Consider the following 18,507-nt stretch of genomic DNA (forward strand, 5'->3'; position numbering starts at 1 on the left):
AGAGCAGGAAGAGGGGGAAAGGCGAAGGGCTAGAGGTGGAAATTGGCTGAATGGCCCCTTTATCAAATAACCTTCCTGTAAGTTCCAACTAGCAACTAGTTTCACATATGTCTCATTGGCCAGAATGGGGTCACATGATCACCCACAGTTGCAAGGCTGGCTGGGATGCAAAGTCTTTTAGCTAAGTGCTTTACAACCCTGAACAAAATCAGGATTTTGTTAGTAAGGAAGAGAGGCAACTTGCCATGTTTGCAGCACGGATGGTTACTAACTTATACTTTATTACTTCCTGAATTTTCCAAAATTAAACAAAGGCTTGCAGAATCTGAAGGCTTCAGGATGGAGGAAAGGTGGGGAGAGGGAGTGATGGAGAGGAGTGGGTGAATTGGGGAGGTATCCCCAGAGCAGATACACTTTAATTTTCAGGGTGACTGGTGAAGAGACATGCCCGCACTTTCTTTTATTACAAGCCTTCTGAGGGCATGTAAGAGAAGCCCAGGACAGTCTGCCAGATTGGCTTCTCCCATCCTGCACAGGAACAGGAACTGCTGGGATCAACCAGCCCATGGTGAGGCTGCAGCACATGGACTCAGAAGCCATTGGGGCCCCACTGATGGGGCTAAGAGGCCAGGAGGCCACTCTGACTAAGTTTTCATTGTCTCCTAGAGTGGGTAGGATTGTGTCCTCCCAAAAGATATATTCAAGTCCTAATACCCCTATACCTGTTATCTTATTTGAAAATAGGGTCTTTACTGATGTAATCAAGTTAAGATGAGGTCATACTAGATTAGTGTGACCCTAATCCAAGTCCTTATAAGGACCGGTGTCCTTATAAGGAAAGAGAAATTTGGACATAGATATAGAAGGCTCAGGAAAGAAGGCTGTATGAAGACACAGGCATAGATTGCCGTGAATCAGCTACAAGCCAAGGGACGCCAAGGATTGCCGGCAACCACCGGAAACAAGGAGAGAGGCATGGAACACATTCCTCCTTAGAGCCTCCGGAAGGAACCAGCCCTGTTGACACCCTGATTTTGAATTTCTGGCCTCCAGAACCATGGGAGAATAAAGTCCTATTGTTTTAAGCCACTCAGTGTGTGGCAATCTGTTATGGCAACCCTGGAAAATAAGTACTGCTCCTTCCAGGGAGGACTGGCAAGGTCTGGTCACCTTGTGTGTCCTGCACACAGGCGTCACCTGCCACTTGTTGTGCTCTACCGCAGGGGGCATGCCCTTCTTTGCAAAAGGCACAGAGGTGGCCTTTCAGCCTCCACCAAGGCCAGTGCCCAGGCTCGAGGCACGCACAGTTCTTCACTCAGGGTTAGGGCACCTTTTCCTTTAAGTTCTCTCCAGCAACCCCAGCATCTGCATCTCCATCAGCACCACCTCCAAAGACCCCTCCCAAATAGAACACTGTCTGCATCCATGCAGCAGGGGAGGTTTCAAGCTAAAAGCGGATACAATTTTGGGGAAGAATATAAAATTACAAATACAAAACCACAAGCAGGTTGGGTGCGGTGACTCACGCCTGTAATCCCAGCACTTTGGGAGGCCGAAGCAGGCAGATCACTAGAGGTTAGTCTGGCCAACTTGGTGAAACCCATCTCTACTAAAAATACAAAAATTAGCTGCGCATGGTGGCATGTGCCTTTAATCCCAGCTACTCAGAAGGCTGAGGCAGGAGAATTGCTTGAATCCAGAGGCAGAGGTTGCAGTGAGCTGAGATCATGCCACTGTACTCCAGCCTGGATGAGTACCCTGTCTCAAAAAATAAAAAATAAAATAAAATACACCCCGCATGCAGGGCCTTGAAATGGATTTCAGTGACGGGTCTCTAGGAGAAGCTTCTGGATTCCAGTGAACTCAACCCATTCGTTTTGCATGTGCACCTTTAAGGCAGCGTGCCAGGCCCTTCCAACAGACAGCAGCCACCTTGTCCTGCAAACCCTTCTGCTCGGAGTTGTACATGGCTGCTGTTAGACCCTTTCTTGGGAGCAGATTTTGAGGGAGCAAGAGTAGTTGAGGATGTGGTGGAGAGTAGGGGAAGGAAGGGAGAGCCCAGCAGTTGCTGTGGCTTTCAGAGGGCATGAGAAGCCTGGCTCTGATACTTACCAGCTGCATGACTTGGTGTTCCCTTCTGTCAAATGGGAATAAGGGTTAGAGAAAGACCAGAGGTGGAGACTCTGGCAGATAGCCTGAAACTGTAGGCGCTAAATAAGCATCCATTCACTTCCACTTCCCTTCTCTGGAGGGAGCAAGAGTAGAGGGCCTGAATGTTAATACGGGAGTCATCAATCACAAACTCGACAGGATTCCCAAAATTTGACCTCACCTATGAGCCCTGAATTTCTTTTCTTCCCCAAAGCATCATGAGATTAGGGCTTTCCACTCGCTCTGACTTGTCTCTGAAACCCTGTTTGTCAAGACTCAACCTCGGGAGGGAAAGGGAGTTGCGCGTTCTGCATTAAGTTGATGGGTTAGGCTCTTCTCGTGTTTACCAGGCGAGGCTGCCACCAGCCACGTGGCCTCAAGGCTGCCGACAGCAGGTGAGCTTCCCCTACTGGAAAGGAAAACTTGAGATTTCTTCAGATTGGCTGAGTCTCTCATTCATGCAGAAAATGAGACATGATATCAAAAGCACATGGGGCTCAGAGGTATTAAGCAGCCTTTATGGGCCTGTCAAATCCCATTTGAGGGGCGGAACTTCCTTTACCTGATATCTGTAGTAACTTCATGATGATTATAGTTCCTGGGCCCTGGGCCCTGATGCTTCTCTAGGATACAGTAACAGTTCCCTCTCTAAGTGGGACCTGGAAGCCAGTCTCTTTTCTGGGGCTACTGGGTACGGCGGCATCTAATGACAGAGTCTGCCTGATGCTAAGTCATAATTCAAGTGTGCAAAAATCTCTCCAAACTGGGATACATGGAGGGTGTTCTCCCTGCTATAGAGTGGGGCCAACCCCTTCAGTCCTCCTGCTCCTGGGCCTCTGTAGGTGGATGTGGAGACGAGAATGGGTTTCAGGCTGTATTTATGGCTGGCTTCTCCATGTGGAATCTACAAGTCCTGGTCCCTCCCACTCCCCTCGCATTGCATTGAAATACAACAGCCACTGGTCACTGTTTCCATTAGGGCTCCACTAACCTTATCAACATCAATACTGAATCTGACCAGGTGATGTGTGAATGGCTGTGCGCATTGATGGGATTTGACTGTGTGCTTCTCTGGGGTGGGGTCTGACCTGCCTTCTCCTCTTTACATAGCATTTGGTTCAAAAATGAGGAATTTAAAGATGCCTCAATGTTCACCAAGGAGGCATCTGTGTCAGTGACTGGGAATGGTGGTGCACTGTGTTTGCCCCAAGCAACGAGTGTTTTCTAATTTGCCCAAAGGTGACATAAGGGCTAGCTGTGGTCTGGGGCAGCAACACCCTAAGATGTTAGCACCCTAACATGAAGGATGTCAACAGAGAAAACTCTAGTATATAAATTCGAGTGGGCACTCTTCCTGGCAAAGATTTTCTTGTCAGCAGCAGGAAGAATGACCCATTACTTCTGCCTTTGCTACCACTCCTGATTCAGCTACCCTCTCTTGGGCTCCTACCAGTGTGCTAGGAATATATGTGCTCTTTATACATGTGGCTTTTTACTTCTCATACGGGTATTTTTATCCCCATTTTTTCAAAAAAAGGAAATTGAGTCTCAGAAAAGCTCTGTAACTTGCCTAAATACACAGCTTGCCATGGGTGGAGTCAGGATTTGAACTCATGACTCCCTGACTCTGAGGTCAACATGTTAGGGGCCTCGAGCTGTCAGCTTTCCAGGGTCCCAGGAACATGAACGGCTCACAGATGAGGGGTCCACATTTATACACACACACAAACATACATACGTGTTTAAATTGCAAAACATAACTTATATACAAAAATGCATAAAATAAATTCACAAATACATAAATTATTGTAAAGAATACACCTTTCAACTTCCATTTAGGTCAGGAAACAGAGCATGGCCAGCACCTGAGACACCCCCTCGTGTCCCTTCCAATGACCACCACAGCCTACTCTGACTCTTACAGAAATCGCTTCCTTGCTTTTCTTTATTGTTTTATCACTTAAGTGAGTGTACCCAAGCAGCACAGTTTCATTTTGCCTGTCTTTTGAACTTTCTGTAACTGCAATCATGCAGTGCAATTCAGCTATGCCTGCTTTCTTTCATCCAACAATGTGTGTGTGAGATTCATCCAGGTTGTCTCAGGTGTAGCAGTAGTTTATTTTCATGTATGTATACTATTTTATTATATGACTATTCTACCATTTATTTATTTATTTATTCTTCTTTTATAGACCTTTGGGTTGTTCCAATTCAGGGTTATTACGAATACTGCTACTGTGACAATCTCTTATGTGTTCCTGGGTCATTATTGAGTATAGATCTGGGAATGAAATTTCAGGGTCGAAGGATGTGCCTATTTTCAGAAGATACTTGACCAAATGTTTACTAATGTCATTGACATTCCCATCAGCAATGTGGGACAATTCCAGTTACTCCTCCCCTTCACCAATACTCTGTGTTGTCAATCTTTGTAACTTTGGCCATTTTGGTAGGTATGTAGTGATATTCCCTTGTGATTTCAGACACACTTTTTATGGCTATATTTATTCTGGTGAAGCACAACTTATCTTTCTCTGAGTGGATAGGACTCTGTGATATTGAGGGGAGCTTATTGCAGTACTCACCAGTCAGCTGGTGTCTGGGCATTTTGTACACCCCACACATCACCCCTATTTAAGCACAGAAGTACACAAATGTTGAGGATTTCCCAGGCTGAGCTCTCTGCAACTTGCAAATAATGTTCTTGAAAAGTTGGCTTATGGGAAATCCATGTGGATGTCTGTGCTTCAGATCAACAAGCAGTCAAGCAGTGTGCACCTGGGCATGGATGGCAGCCCTGCTTCTTGAGGGTCCCCCATCCTCATCCCAGCTCTTCCTGTTTGTTGTCCTGCTGCCGTCAATCGCCTAAGATTTCTGGGGGCGGCTAATGGTCATAGCTGACACTTTCTGGACATCTTTCTAGGCCTCAGTTTTCTCAACTGGAAAGAGGGGCTGTTGGGATGAGTGAATGAAATGGTGCATGCAAGCCCTGGGCATGGTGCCTGGCATAGAATAGGTGCTCAGTCATGGGGCTGAGACTAGGGCGTGACAAGTGAGGTGCCTAAGGTACAAAATTTAAGGAGGCGCTCCCTGTCTGATGCCAAGCCTGCATTTGCAAGACCCTGTGAACCACTGCCTCCTTAAATTTCAGCTTTAGGCACCTTCATCCCTTCATCTACTCCCAACCCTGCTGGGTTTTGATGCTGTTGCTGATTCTCTGCCCTGGGCCTCACCCCATTCTGAGTCCTGCATTACTACTCATTATGAAACTTCAGGGGCTTCTAATACCAATTTGCTTGGTATTTTACACAACACTTATAAAACATGAAATAGAATGGAAGTTCACCTTACATAATAATTGAGTCGGGAAACTAAGGTTTCAGTTATACATACATATATGTGTACAAGTTCAGAGTGTGAAATGCATTTCTTACTGTGGGTCACAGTAAAAAGTTTAGAAAACTGCTGCTCTGTCAACCCTGCACCATCAACAGTGCCCAGAACACCACCCACTTTGTCCTCTGCCCCTGCTTCATCTGCCAAGTTAGTCCTGACCCTCAGGTATCCTGGACTGAGCACCCCACCCCTCTGAAGTCTGCCCTGCCTCCTGCAAGCAGAGGCCAGTTCCTGCTTCTTTGTGTCGCTGCCTCACATGCAACACGACAGTGAGACATCGGCGGTGGAGCCAGACGGCCTGGGTTCCAATCCCAGCCTGCTTCTTACTAGACATATGACCTGGGGCAAGTCACATGTGCTCTCTATTTCTCAGTTTCCCCTGTTTGTGAAATAGGGATAGCAACACCCACTGGTTGGACTGATGGAAGGATCAAATGAGTTAATACATGAGGGTGCCGAGACCAGCTGCTGGTGAGCTCTCATGGCGTGTTAGCAGTAGTTTTATTTACAGCTCAATGGGGACATTTCTTTGCCTTTCAATGATTTGTTTTCCTGTTTAACTGGTGTCCTGGACTGAGGCTCGTTGAAGGGAGAGTGTCCATCTGCTTAGAGTTTGTGGCTCTAGCTCCAAGCCCTAGGCCATGCACACGGTAGCCGTAGCCCAAGCCTCAGCCTTCCCCATGCTGAGTTTCCTCCATCCAGGACACACTGGGGAACCCAGGGTCTGTCTTGTGTCTGACTCTCCAGCAGTGCCCACTAGCATTTGCTGATCCCTTGGAACCTCCATGCACTTTGGGTCATCAACTGAGACTTCTGGGCCATGAACCTTTGGCAGGCAGGCCCTGGGCACCTGTGGGGAAGGAGGGTGAGGTGAGAACAACACAAGCTTTTGAGGCACTGTTTCCCCGTCCCCACCACTTTGTCACTTGTTGCTGCCCAGCTGGGTCAGATTTTATTGGAAAGATTGGAGTAACTCATAGGAATTACAATGCAGGGAGGGGAAGATGCAAAACTGCCCCATTCACGGGAATCCCACAGCTGTGGTCTGAATATTTGTCCCCTCCAGAATGGATGAATGCGTTATCATAGGAATGGGAGTCGTGGCTTTATAAGAAGAGGAAGAGAGACTGGAGTGGGCACGCTCAGCCCCCCTGCCCGTGTGATGCCCTGTGCCACCTTGGGACTCTGCAGAGGGTTCCCCCAGCAAGAAGGTCCTCACCAGATGCAGCCCTTTGGCTTTGGGCTCAGCCTTCACAGCTGTAAGAAATAAATTCCTTTTCTTTATGAATTACCAAATTTCAGATATTCAGGTATAAGCAACAGAAAACAGATCAAGGCACCCACAAACTCCCAAAGAAAGCCCAAAGAGGAGCTGGCTTCCTGGCTGTGGTGCCCTGTCCTTGGGTCCTCCCTTCCCTGAGAGCTGCCTCCTCCTTTAAGCCTTTTAGAGTTCATCTCTAGCCCCCATTGGGGAAGCACCATGATCTACTCAAAGGGATTGGCCTTGTCCTGGAATTAATCCACTTCCTTTCAGCAGCCAAACTGTAAACCTTGCAACTCATTTCCAGAGGCCTATCAATTTGTTGATGACTGACAAAAGGTGTATGTGTGTACGTGTGTGTGTTTGGGGGGAGACCAGAGGGTGTCTGAGCAGGACAATTTGGGGTAGAGCCATACCATGTCAGTTCTTTTTCCAGATTTCCCACCAAGGGAAGGTGTGAAGGGATGATCTGCCTATGGATCAGCATGTACACACAAGTACAAATGAGCACACACATGTAAATACACAGATGCTACATCCAATGTACAGTAGACATACACATCACATATATATCTTTACTTTTATAATACCATACACACAGCAAGAGACAAAGAAGTCAATACTAAATTCTGTGCCCATACACATATAATCACACATGCACACACATCTATGAAACATAAGTAAAAGCACACACATGCTCAAATGCAAACCTCTTTCAGTGACAAATAATAATTCTCAGAGATCAAACAGCTTAAAACATATTAAGGCATAAAGACATTTTCCTAAATGTAATTTCATCCTCACAGACTCCTGCCCTCCATGGGAAAAGCTTCTACAGCATTAATGAATGTGGTGTCAGTTTCTCTCTCTCTTTTTTCTTACTTTTTTTTAAAAAAGGGTTTAAAAATTATTTTATTTTAAATTGACAAATAATAATTGTATATATTTACGGGGTACAGTGTGATGTTATGATGCATGCACACATTGTGGAATGATTGATTCATGGTAATTAACATATCTGTCACCTCACATACTTATCATTTCTTTGTGATGAGAACATTTAAAATCTACTCTTTTAGCAACTATGAAATACACAATATATGATCAATAACTATAGTCACCAGGTTGTGCAATAGATCACTAGAACTTACCCATCTTGTCTAACTTTTAACCCTTGTTTGGCCAGCCCCAGGTTACTCTTTGGAACCCATTTGCATAAGGAACTGGGGCTATTTCAGAGCCTTTTACCCATTTATGGCTTCACAATAACTAGGTAGAAGTTTTGATATTAACTCTCATCCGCCTCTCAGGATGACACACCTCCAGAGCACAGCGTTCTCTTGAGGGTGGAAGGGAGGGAGGCAGGGTGAGGATTTATGATCCCCCTGTATGGGCAAAGCCTTGGGGTTCCTGCTTCTATTACATAGTCACTAAAGCTTAGAGGAATAAATGAGTAAATGAATCATATTGCAGAGGGTTTTGGAATCCAGCAGACATGGGCTACAGTCCTTGTTCTGTATTTGTGTCAACTTGGGCAAGTCGCTTAATCTTTAGGAGCCTAAATCCCCCACCTGCAAAATGGATATCATAATACTGCATTCATTAGAATAAAGAGGAAACTGTAGTAACAAAACAAAGAGACACCAAAAGACAGTGCCCCAAGAAGGACATGTCTAATTCCCTCTCATGTATCCGTCCTGGGAGAACAGCCAAGGTCAATGGAGAAGTTCTGTCCGTGCGTTATGCCAGGACCTGGGCTCTTTCCATCTTGTTGCTCCACTTCCCCTAGGACATTGTCTTCATGTCCATGGTCAAAATCAAGTGATCAGCATGTTTGCACAGGAGTGGGAGGGAGATGATAGAGATAGAGATGATAGCGATAGAGATAGAGCTAAAGATAGAGACAGAGATAGAGATGGATAGAGACAGAGACAGAGAGAGATAGAGATAGAGATGGAGATGGAGATGGAGATAGAGATAGAGATGGAGATAGAGATAGAGATGGAGATGGAGATGGAGATAGAGATAGAGATATCGCAGCAAGGGGCTTGCCTTTGGAGTTGAAAATGACCCCAAAGTTGCACACATGGCTTGCAATAACATCCCATTGACCTAAATGTAGTCACTCAAGGAGCCTGAGAAATGCAGTCTAGTGGGGCAGCTACAACTCCCTTCCTATGAAAGAAGGGAAGATTGCTCTTTGGTGGATAACTAGTTGTCTCATCAAAAATAGCTACATCACATGGCTGTAGTGAGAACTAAGTCATGTAATATGTATAACATGCAAAGCATAGGACCTGCCACTCCATCTGCATTTGAGAAATGGGAGCTATTATTTAATCATTTCAAAGGAATTCTTTTAGGGTGAATGTTATAATAATGTAATCAGAGTGCACATTTTCTTGGTACTTTAGTGGGGCAAGGTGGTATGGAAAAAATAAAACAACTCAGCTATAAATGAAATGTTTGGACAAGACTCAGGAAGTATATAACCTAGAAGCCAAAAGCCTTTCATAGGATGTGACACCTGCTCCAGGTACCTCCCAAGGTGGAGTTGTGGATGAAGCATTGACTCAGATGAGGTGTCCCTCAGATGAGGCCTAGGATATAAGGATTTTGCAATGGCTGGTGGCAACCTGTGACTTGGTTCTCATGCCACTGGCAGGTTCTGCCCGTCACATTCAGGAGGAAGTCTTCAGGACTGGGAGAAAAGCAGCAGGACATGCAGTACGCATGGGATACCTGTGTCTAGTCTTAGCCCTGGGCAAATCACCTCACCTTTCTGCGATTCGTTTTTGTCCATGAACAAAGTGGGGACCCAAATCATGCTTACCCTACGGGGTGGTCATGAGATGAAGCAAGATAATGGGTATGCTGTAAGCTCTGAAGGGCTCTGCAGATGTGAGGAATTAGGGTAATTAACTCAAAGTAGGGGAAATCCATCACCAGCAGTCAGGTGTGTCCCCCAGCCCCCGCTGGGGCTCATGTGGTGGGTGGGTGGAGCCCACGTACCTGTCCAAGAGAAATGCCTACCCATTCCCCTGGGAGTGGCAACGAAGCTGTCAGTCTTAATCAGAACTTCCTTTCTGCAAGCCGCTTCGTTCATGTCATAAACTTGGCACAGTTCAAACCTCTGCTTCAAGAGTTATTTTCTTTGAGTTTCACAAGTCGTCTTTTACCCGGAGGAGACAGAAGCCTCCACATTTCTTTCCACCTGGAAATCACCACTGTTCTGAGGCTGTCCTTGTTTCTCTGCTAAAGACATATTTGTATATCTACGCCCCACAATTTTCCCATCTAACTTTCATTAAAGTTAATTGGCATCACAAGATTAAGACAGGCAGCAAGAGACAAAGAAGTCAGTACTAAATTCTGTCTAGCCAGGTGGCTGGGAAAGTGACAAACTTCTGGAGGAAGGGACCACACCAAGTGTGAGTCCCAGGCTGCTGGCTTGCATCAAGTGTTTTCAGAGCAAGCTGCAAAAGTGTGCTCTGTACCCCCATGTTTATTGCAGTGCTAGTCAAGAAAGCCAAGATACGGAATCAACCCGGTGTCCAACAGCAGATGGATGCATAAAGAAAATGCAGTATACATGCACAGTGGAATACTATTCAGCCACAAAAAAGGAAATCCTGTCATTCGAAGCACCATGGATGGAAGTGGAGGGCACTATATTAAAGGATATAAGCCAAGAACAGAAAATTAAACACCACATGTTCTCATTCATAGGTGGAAGTTAAGAAAAGTTGATCTCATAGAAGTAAAAATTAGACCAGAGGACACTAGAGGCTGGGAAGGGTAGGGGAAGGGAAGATAAGGAGAGATTTGTTAAGGGACACAAAATTATGGCTAGATAGGAGGAATAAGCTCTAGTGTTCTATACCTCTGGAGGATGACTGTAGTTAACATTAAGATATCCTATAGTTTCAAATAGCTAGAAGGAGGATATTGAATATTCCCAATACAAAAAAGGATAAATGTTTGAGATGATGGATATGCTGATTACCTTCACCTGATTGCCAAATATTATATGTATAGAAACATCACTAGGTACCTCACAAATATATACAAATATTATGTCAAAAATTAAAATAAAATTTAAAAGTGCACTTTGGATAGAGCCACAGCCTAGAATCCATGTGTGAGAAGGGAATTAGACATCTTCCCTCTTCACTTAAACTGGCCTGAAAGATATTCTCACCCTTTTCTCTCTCTCGCTCTCTTTTTTTTTTTTTTTTTTTTTGAGATGGAGTCTCGTTCTGTTGTCCAGGCTGGAGTACAGTGGCGTGATCTCGGCTCACTGCAAGCTCCGCCTCCCTGGCTCAAGCAATTCTCCTGCCTCAGCCTCCCGAGTAGCTGAGACTACAGGCATGTGTCACTATATCTGGCTAACTTTTGTATTTTTAGTAGAGATGGGGTTTCATCATGTTGGCCAGGCTGGTCTCAAACTCCTGACCTCAGGTGATCCACCTGCCTCGGCCTCCCAAAATGCTGGGATTAGAGGCGTGAGCCACTGTGCCTGGCCCCTTTCTCTTTTTTATGGTAGTTGAAATAGTTAATTCACATTGCAGTTGTGACAGTAACTATTCATTGGGCATCTCCTGTGCTCCTCTCTGGGTTGGGGGCTGGACCCGCACTTGGGTTTCCACAGCAGCTGTAGGAAAGCTGGGGTTACCTGCATTTTACAGATGAGGAAGCCGAGGCTCAGAGACGTTTCATGGTTTGCCTGAGACTGCACAGACCAGTAGAGGGCAGAGTGAGGGTTTAAGCCCCAGTCTATCGCGCTCCACAGCCAGGACACCAGCCAGTGGGGTGAAAGCGGGAAGGGAAGAGAAGACCTTATCTGGTGTCACGTCACTTGGAGATACCTTCCCAGGAAAGCTGTCTTTGGGCTGGCTGGACCTCCAGGCTTCCCTCTGTCCAGGGCTGATGTTTGCAGGGTCTGTGAAAGGCTGGCTCAGGCCATCCTGGCTCAGCCCTTCTGTATCTTGCTTCAGACCCTGGGCTCTCTGGAGCACAGAGTCCACAGAATCCACTGGCTTGTCACCCTCTTGGGAACAGGACCCATTTAACATGCAAACACTCCAAACATTTTCCTATCTGTTTAGTGTCTTAACTGAAAAAAGCAAAATGATTAAAAAGGTACTTTTGATTTAATAATGCAAGAAAATAGGCCTGTATTTTATTCATCATAACATCTAGGTAAATTGGCAATAATGGTACAGATATCATAGACAATTCACAGAGGAAATCCAAATGGCCAGTAAGTATATGAAAAGATGATCAATCTCACTGGTAATCAGGGAAATGCTAATTAACAATAAGACATGATTTCATTCATTAGATAGGCAAAAATTAAAAGTCTAATGTTATCTAGTGATGCTCAGGGTATGGGGAAATATTTACTTTCATTTATTTTCTGTTCAGGGGAGTATAAATCAATGCAGCCCATTTGGAGGGGAATATAGTAGTGATTATTAAAACACACACACACACACACACACACACACTGTGGCTTAGCAACTTCACTTCTTGATAACTCTTCCAGTGTACAAGGTGAGATACACATTGAATCACCATATGAAATAGCAAAACCACTGAAAATAAATTAAATATCAATAGAGGCATGTTTACACAAATAACAGAATATTCATACAATGGAATACTATGCAGCCATTACAATGAATTAACAGATCAATATGTGCTGAAAAAGAAAGATTTCCAAGGCATATTGTTGAGCAAAACAATAGTATCCCCTGTGATATTATGTGGCAGCCAAGAGAATGAGCCTTGTACACCCCTAGGGATCATAACTGATGGAGGGTCCTAATTGCCGCACTTTGAGATCCATAGCTGCGTCTGAGTCTAGGCCATGCCTCCCACGGGCTGCTGGCCGGCAGTGACTGGATGTGGGAAGGATGATACTAAAGCAACCCTGTCACTAGAAGAAATGGGACTCCTTTATCGGCCAACTTTGAGCTCCAGAACTCTCGAGTGCAGTCTAGGATGATTCCACCTACCTTCCATTACCCTTTCTTCACTCCAGGAGACCACACTCCATTGTGGTCTGCTGGTTACCCCAGGGTTGTCCTTATTTCTTGTCTGTTTCCTCCCTATATGTCTCCTTCCTTGTTTTTTCTCATACAGGATTTTTCCTTAATAGGATTCTTACACATTTAATCCAGTTTTGATGTCTACTTCTGTGAAGGCCCCGGGTTATGCATGCTATGAATGCAGTGGTTCTTAAACTTCAGTGAGCACTAGAATCTCACAAATGGTTCTCAAACTTTAGTGAGCATTAGAATCACTTAGGGGAAGTTTATAAAACCCAGATTGCTAGACCCCACCCCTGCAGTTTGTGATTCAGTAAGTCTACGGTGGGACCTGGGAATTTACATTTTCACAAGTTTTGTGGTAATGCTGATGGCAAAGGACTACAGTTTGAGAACCACTCTGTTAACGTATAACACACACAATTTAAATATTTGTATAAGTTTGCCTATGTATGTAAATTTGAAGAAAAATATCTGGGAAGCAACAGAGCAAAGTGAAAATGGTGTCTTTCTCTAGAGAGGTCAATGGGATTAAAGTCAGCATGTTATGTTGGCTAAAGCATGAACTCTGAAGTCACACATCCTGGGTTCAAATCCCAATTTTATAACGTGCTAGCTGTGGGGCCTTAGACATGTTCTTAACCACCCCATGCCTCGGGTTCTCATTTGTAAAATGTTGATGGTTATAACACCAATCTCTTGAGCTGTCTGGAGGAGAATATGAATTAATACATGTAAAGCACTTAGAACTTTGCATATTTAGCACTTGTCCTATACCTCTCGTTTATAGGAAGCACACTGTAAATACTTATTTTATTTTTTAAATGAAATGCTGGTAACTGGTTCTTTAACTCTATCAGTTTGATTTTTTTTACAAGAATTAGTAATGTGTTACTCATATAATTAAAGCCTTTAAAGAAAAAGAAGAAAAACAGTTGTGCATACTTGTGTGTACAAGGCATATTCTATATTCAATCTACATGCAATGTTTGGTGAACGAATGAAGAACAGATTCCTTGCAAACTTCTTTCCCACCTTCCATCCCTTTGCAGGCTCTAAACTCAAAGGTATGAGCCTTTATTTTATTGATATATTTATTTATTATTTCAATTAAAAAATATATAAATAAAATAAAGGTGGGAGAACAGGTGGGCTTTTTTGGTTACATGGATAAGTTGTTTCTGAGATTTTGGTGCACCTGCCACCTGAGCTGTGTACACTGTACCCACTGTGTAGTCTTTTGGCCCTCACCACCCCCTTAAGTCCCCAAAGTCCATTATGTCATTCTTTTGCCTTTGCATGCTCATGGCTTAGCTCCCACTTATCAGTGAGAATAGACGATATTTGGTTTTCCATTCCTGAGTTACTTCACTTAGAATAATGATCTCCAATTCCATCCAAGTTACAGCAAATGCCATTATTTCATTCCTTTTTTATGGCTGAGTAATACTCCATGGTGTACATATGCCACATTTTCTTTATCCACTTGTTGGTTGATGGACATTTAGGATGGTTCCACGTTTTTGCAATTGTAAATTGTACAGCTATAAATATGTGTGTGCAAGTGTATTTTTCACATAGTGACTCCTTTTCCTCTGGGTAGATATCCAGTAGTGGGATTGCTGGATCAAATGGTAGTTCTACTTTTAGTTTTTAAAGACTCTCATACTGTTTGTCATAGTGGTTGTACTAGTTTACATTCCCACCAGCGTTGTAAAAGTGTTCCCTTTTCACTACATCCACACCAACATCTATTTTTTTTTTTAAATCATGGCCATTCTTGCAGGAGTAAGGTGGTATCACATCGTAGTTTTAATTTGCATTTCCCTGATATTTAGTGATGCTGAGCATTTTTTCATATGTCTGTTGGCCATTTGTATATCGTCTTTTGAGAATTGTCTATTCATGTCCTTTGCCCACTTTCTAATGCGATTGTTTTTTTTTTCTTTCTAGTTATGAGCCTTTAAATAAGGCAACTGCCACTGCTTTGTTGGCCAAATTTAAAAAAATTAGTGTAACCCAAATACAAATAAGGCCCTGCATGGCCCAGTCCGTACAGGGTCAGAATCGAAGAAGCACAATCCTTTGGCCAAAACTAATTAAAAATGAATTCCCCAAACACACAGAAATATTAAAGGAGAGCCATTGAACAACCTCAACAACAGTTCTTAAAAATCCCTCTTTCTCTTCCTCCCCAATTCTTCCCAAACAGTTGTTTGGAGTTTTCCACATTCCAATCTCTCTGCACTCCACTCCCCCAAAAAGCTCTTCCTGATTGGGAACTAGGCTTTCCCTTTTCCTGCCCTCTCTCCTACTCCCAAGTTCTTTAAGATCTATATTGATGTATTCTCTCTGGGTTCTTTGTATTTTGATTTTTAGTTCCCCATTCCTGAATTCAGCACACAAACAAAAGCCGAGATTAGCCCAAGAAGAGAGATTTCTCCCAACTCCCCATTTCACTATTCCTCTAACAATTTTTCTGCATTTGCAACCCAGAAAGCCCAGGGAAAGCCTGGGTGTACTTGCCTGTTAACAGCGGAGGTCCCTGTCACACTGGATTCATCAAGGAATCAGTTTAATTAAGCCTGTAGTGCTAACAGACCTCCTGTTTTTAAAAGGAGACACTGCTGCTATAAGAAGTTCCCTTTTCCTGGGCACATAATCCTATTTTAACATTGCACTATTGGCCATGAAACCTTCCTGCATTAGGCAGATTATCAAGTAAATCATGTCCCACTTAGCAGGAGAAGGGTGATCAAGAAGTGAGAAGTTGGAACAACCTCCTTTTTTAAAAAGAATTTTTGGTTTGTTTTTCCAAATTTCTTTATATATTGATATATTTAACAGTTATTTTCTGAATCTTAAGCTAAAGGATACGCATATGTTATCTCGTTCCCTCCTTGCTTGCTACTCCAGCTACGAAGTTGCCATTTTTCATAGGAATAACCTGGGACTCAGGGAAGTCAAATAACTTGCTTACGGTCACTCAGCTCCTAAGTGGCAGAGCTTCTGTGATCTTTTCACTGTAGTAGCTATTTTGCTACAGTAGGAAGTAGCGAAGTTCAGCTCCATTGTTCACTATCTCTATGAGATTAAAAAAGTTTCTTAATGTCTCTAAGCCTCACTTTTCTCATCTGCAGATAGGGTTGTAAATACCTAGCTGAGGGACTTTTTATGGAAATTGAATTAATTTACAGACATGAAAGTATTTAGCTCAGCACCTAATCCACTGTAGGTATACTGCAAGTTTTCTGGTGTGTGTATTTGTTTTTACAGAAGGAAAACCATGGCCAGCATTACTGGTTGATTTTGTAGGTTAGGTCTCTTCCTACTCATCACAACTCCCTTCTAGCTTATCTTTTCGTATTGTAGATGCCATCAAGCTAAAAACAAAGCAAAATAAAGCTCCATTTCCCAGACTCTTTTGCAGCTAGAAATCTGCATACGATCTGAATTCTGTCAAGTAGGTGTACCATGCAAATCTTGGAAGTGAAGTGAGCAATAGCAGTTGGTCGCTATGCACAGGAAGATCAGAAGTGCGGGCAGGGTGGTGTAGGCATCTGTTAGAGCTGGCTAGGGTGGAGTTCCTGCAGCCCATTGCTCAGCATCATCAGTTCTGAAGAGTAGGCCACAGGGACCTTGTGTTTCACAGTATAACATGGTCCCATGGTGTGGGTTGCTATTTCTCCCAGCGAAGTGGCCCCTTCGCTGCGATATTGCTTGTGGCATTTGAATCTGGTTTTCCTGCCCACCTAGAGATTCTATGATCTGTATAATCCTCCTTAAGAAATCTTTTTCTATAAATCATTCTACTGTAAAGACACATGCACACGCATGTTTATTGCAGGACTATTTACAATAGCAAAGACTTGGAACCAACCCAAATGCCCATCAATGATTGAATGGATAAAGAAAATGTGGCACATTTACACCATGGAATACTACGCAGCCATTAAAAAGAATGAGTTCATGTCCTTTACAGGCACATGGTTGAAACTGGAAGCCATCACTCTCAGCAAACTAACATAGGAACAGAAAACCAAACACTGCATGTTCTCACTCATAAGTGGGAGCTGAACAATGAGAACACATGGACACAGGGAGGGGAACATCACCTACAGGGGCTTGTCGGGGGGTGAGGGGCAAGGGGAGGGATAGTATTAGGAGAAATACCTGATGCATGCAGGGCTTAAAACCCAGATGTTGGGTTGATGGGTGCAGCAAACCACCATGGCACATGTATACCTATGTAACAAACCTGCATGTTCTGCACTTGTATCCCAGAACATAAAGTATAATTAATATTTTTTAAAAAAGAAATCTTTTTCTGCTCAAATTGACTAGCATAGATTGCTGTTGTCGAAAACTAATATTCAAAGACTGACATGGTATCATCTAAGAACATGGAACTGGAAATGTCACCCTTTAGTGTCCAAGTTGTCTACTGGCATGTGACCAGCATTCTGAACTAACATATTTTTAAATACATAGTATGGTTCCAGGTGGCACTATCAAGGCAAGGAACAAAAGACTGATGGGGGAACAAAAAGAGTTTCTGAGTTTTCTCTTGATTTTTATTTTATGAATTATTTTAACTATCTGTAGTAATTTCACACTAACAGTCCTGATGCACCAGGAAATGCTGACTATAAAGGTAACAGGGACATTTGAAAATTTAAAACCCAAATTATAATTCTGCAAAACAATGAAGTCAATTTCCAGGTCCCCAACAGCAAATCATATCTATGGTTAGCAACTGGTATTGTTCTTATTACTGGTTAAATGCAAAACCAAAATACAATATTTAGACAAGATTAACAAAGATTCTGCATGATGAAGAGATAGCATAGAACATCTCACAGCAAGCTAGAGAGAATAAGATATTCAGTCAAAGAGCACCAGCTTCCCATTCTGCCATGTGCTCAGTGACTCTGGACAAGTTAAGGGCAGAATATCTACATAGCTTACTTTACTGTGTGGTGAAAATTAAACGAGACAATGCCTGGGAATGGGCCTACCACATAATAAATATTCAACTCATGATGGATACTTCTTGTTTTCCTTTTACCTATTTCAGTAAATAGAGCGGTATAGCACAATCAGTTGCTGCACTTCTGAAATATTCTATGTGCATTGAATTTTGAAATATCAAGTAAGACTTGATCTATGTCAGGGGGAAACCCATTGTAAAACTTTTTTTTTTTATTTTGCAAAATGAAGCTCTTTTTGTGATGTGGGCAGCTCTTCATGTAATTTCTTAGCTTTCTAAGTTTGGATTTTTGCCTGAAGTTTCATATTTTGTGTAAGGACAGGGCACCCTTCTCTCTCAAGCTTCAAAATAAGGATGGCCTTAGGAATGCTTATTGTGGTTAGTCACTCTAGATGGGTTTACAGACATCAGAGCCTGAGGGTGGGGGAACCAGGCTGATGAAATGAGAACCACACCCAACATCTGTTCCTTGGTGGCAGCTTTAAAGGAATCTGCTTTACTTACATGGGTACCTGTGAGCAATAGGTAGAAATCTGCCAGGGTGTTGGTCTGTGTCTCTGAAACCCTCCACTCCTCTTCCATGTCACCCATTCTATCTCCCACAGTTCTCAGTCCTCTGTTAAGCTCTCTATGACCACATCAGATGGTCACCTCCA

The sequence above is a fragment of the Pan troglodytes genome, chromosome 8 (assembly GCF_028858775.2).
Source record: "Pan troglodytes isolate AG18354 chromosome 8, NHGRI_mPanTro3-v2.0_pri, whole genome shotgun sequence".
Lineage (NCBI taxonomy): Eukaryota > Metazoa > Chordata > Mammalia > Primates > Hominidae > Pan > Pan troglodytes.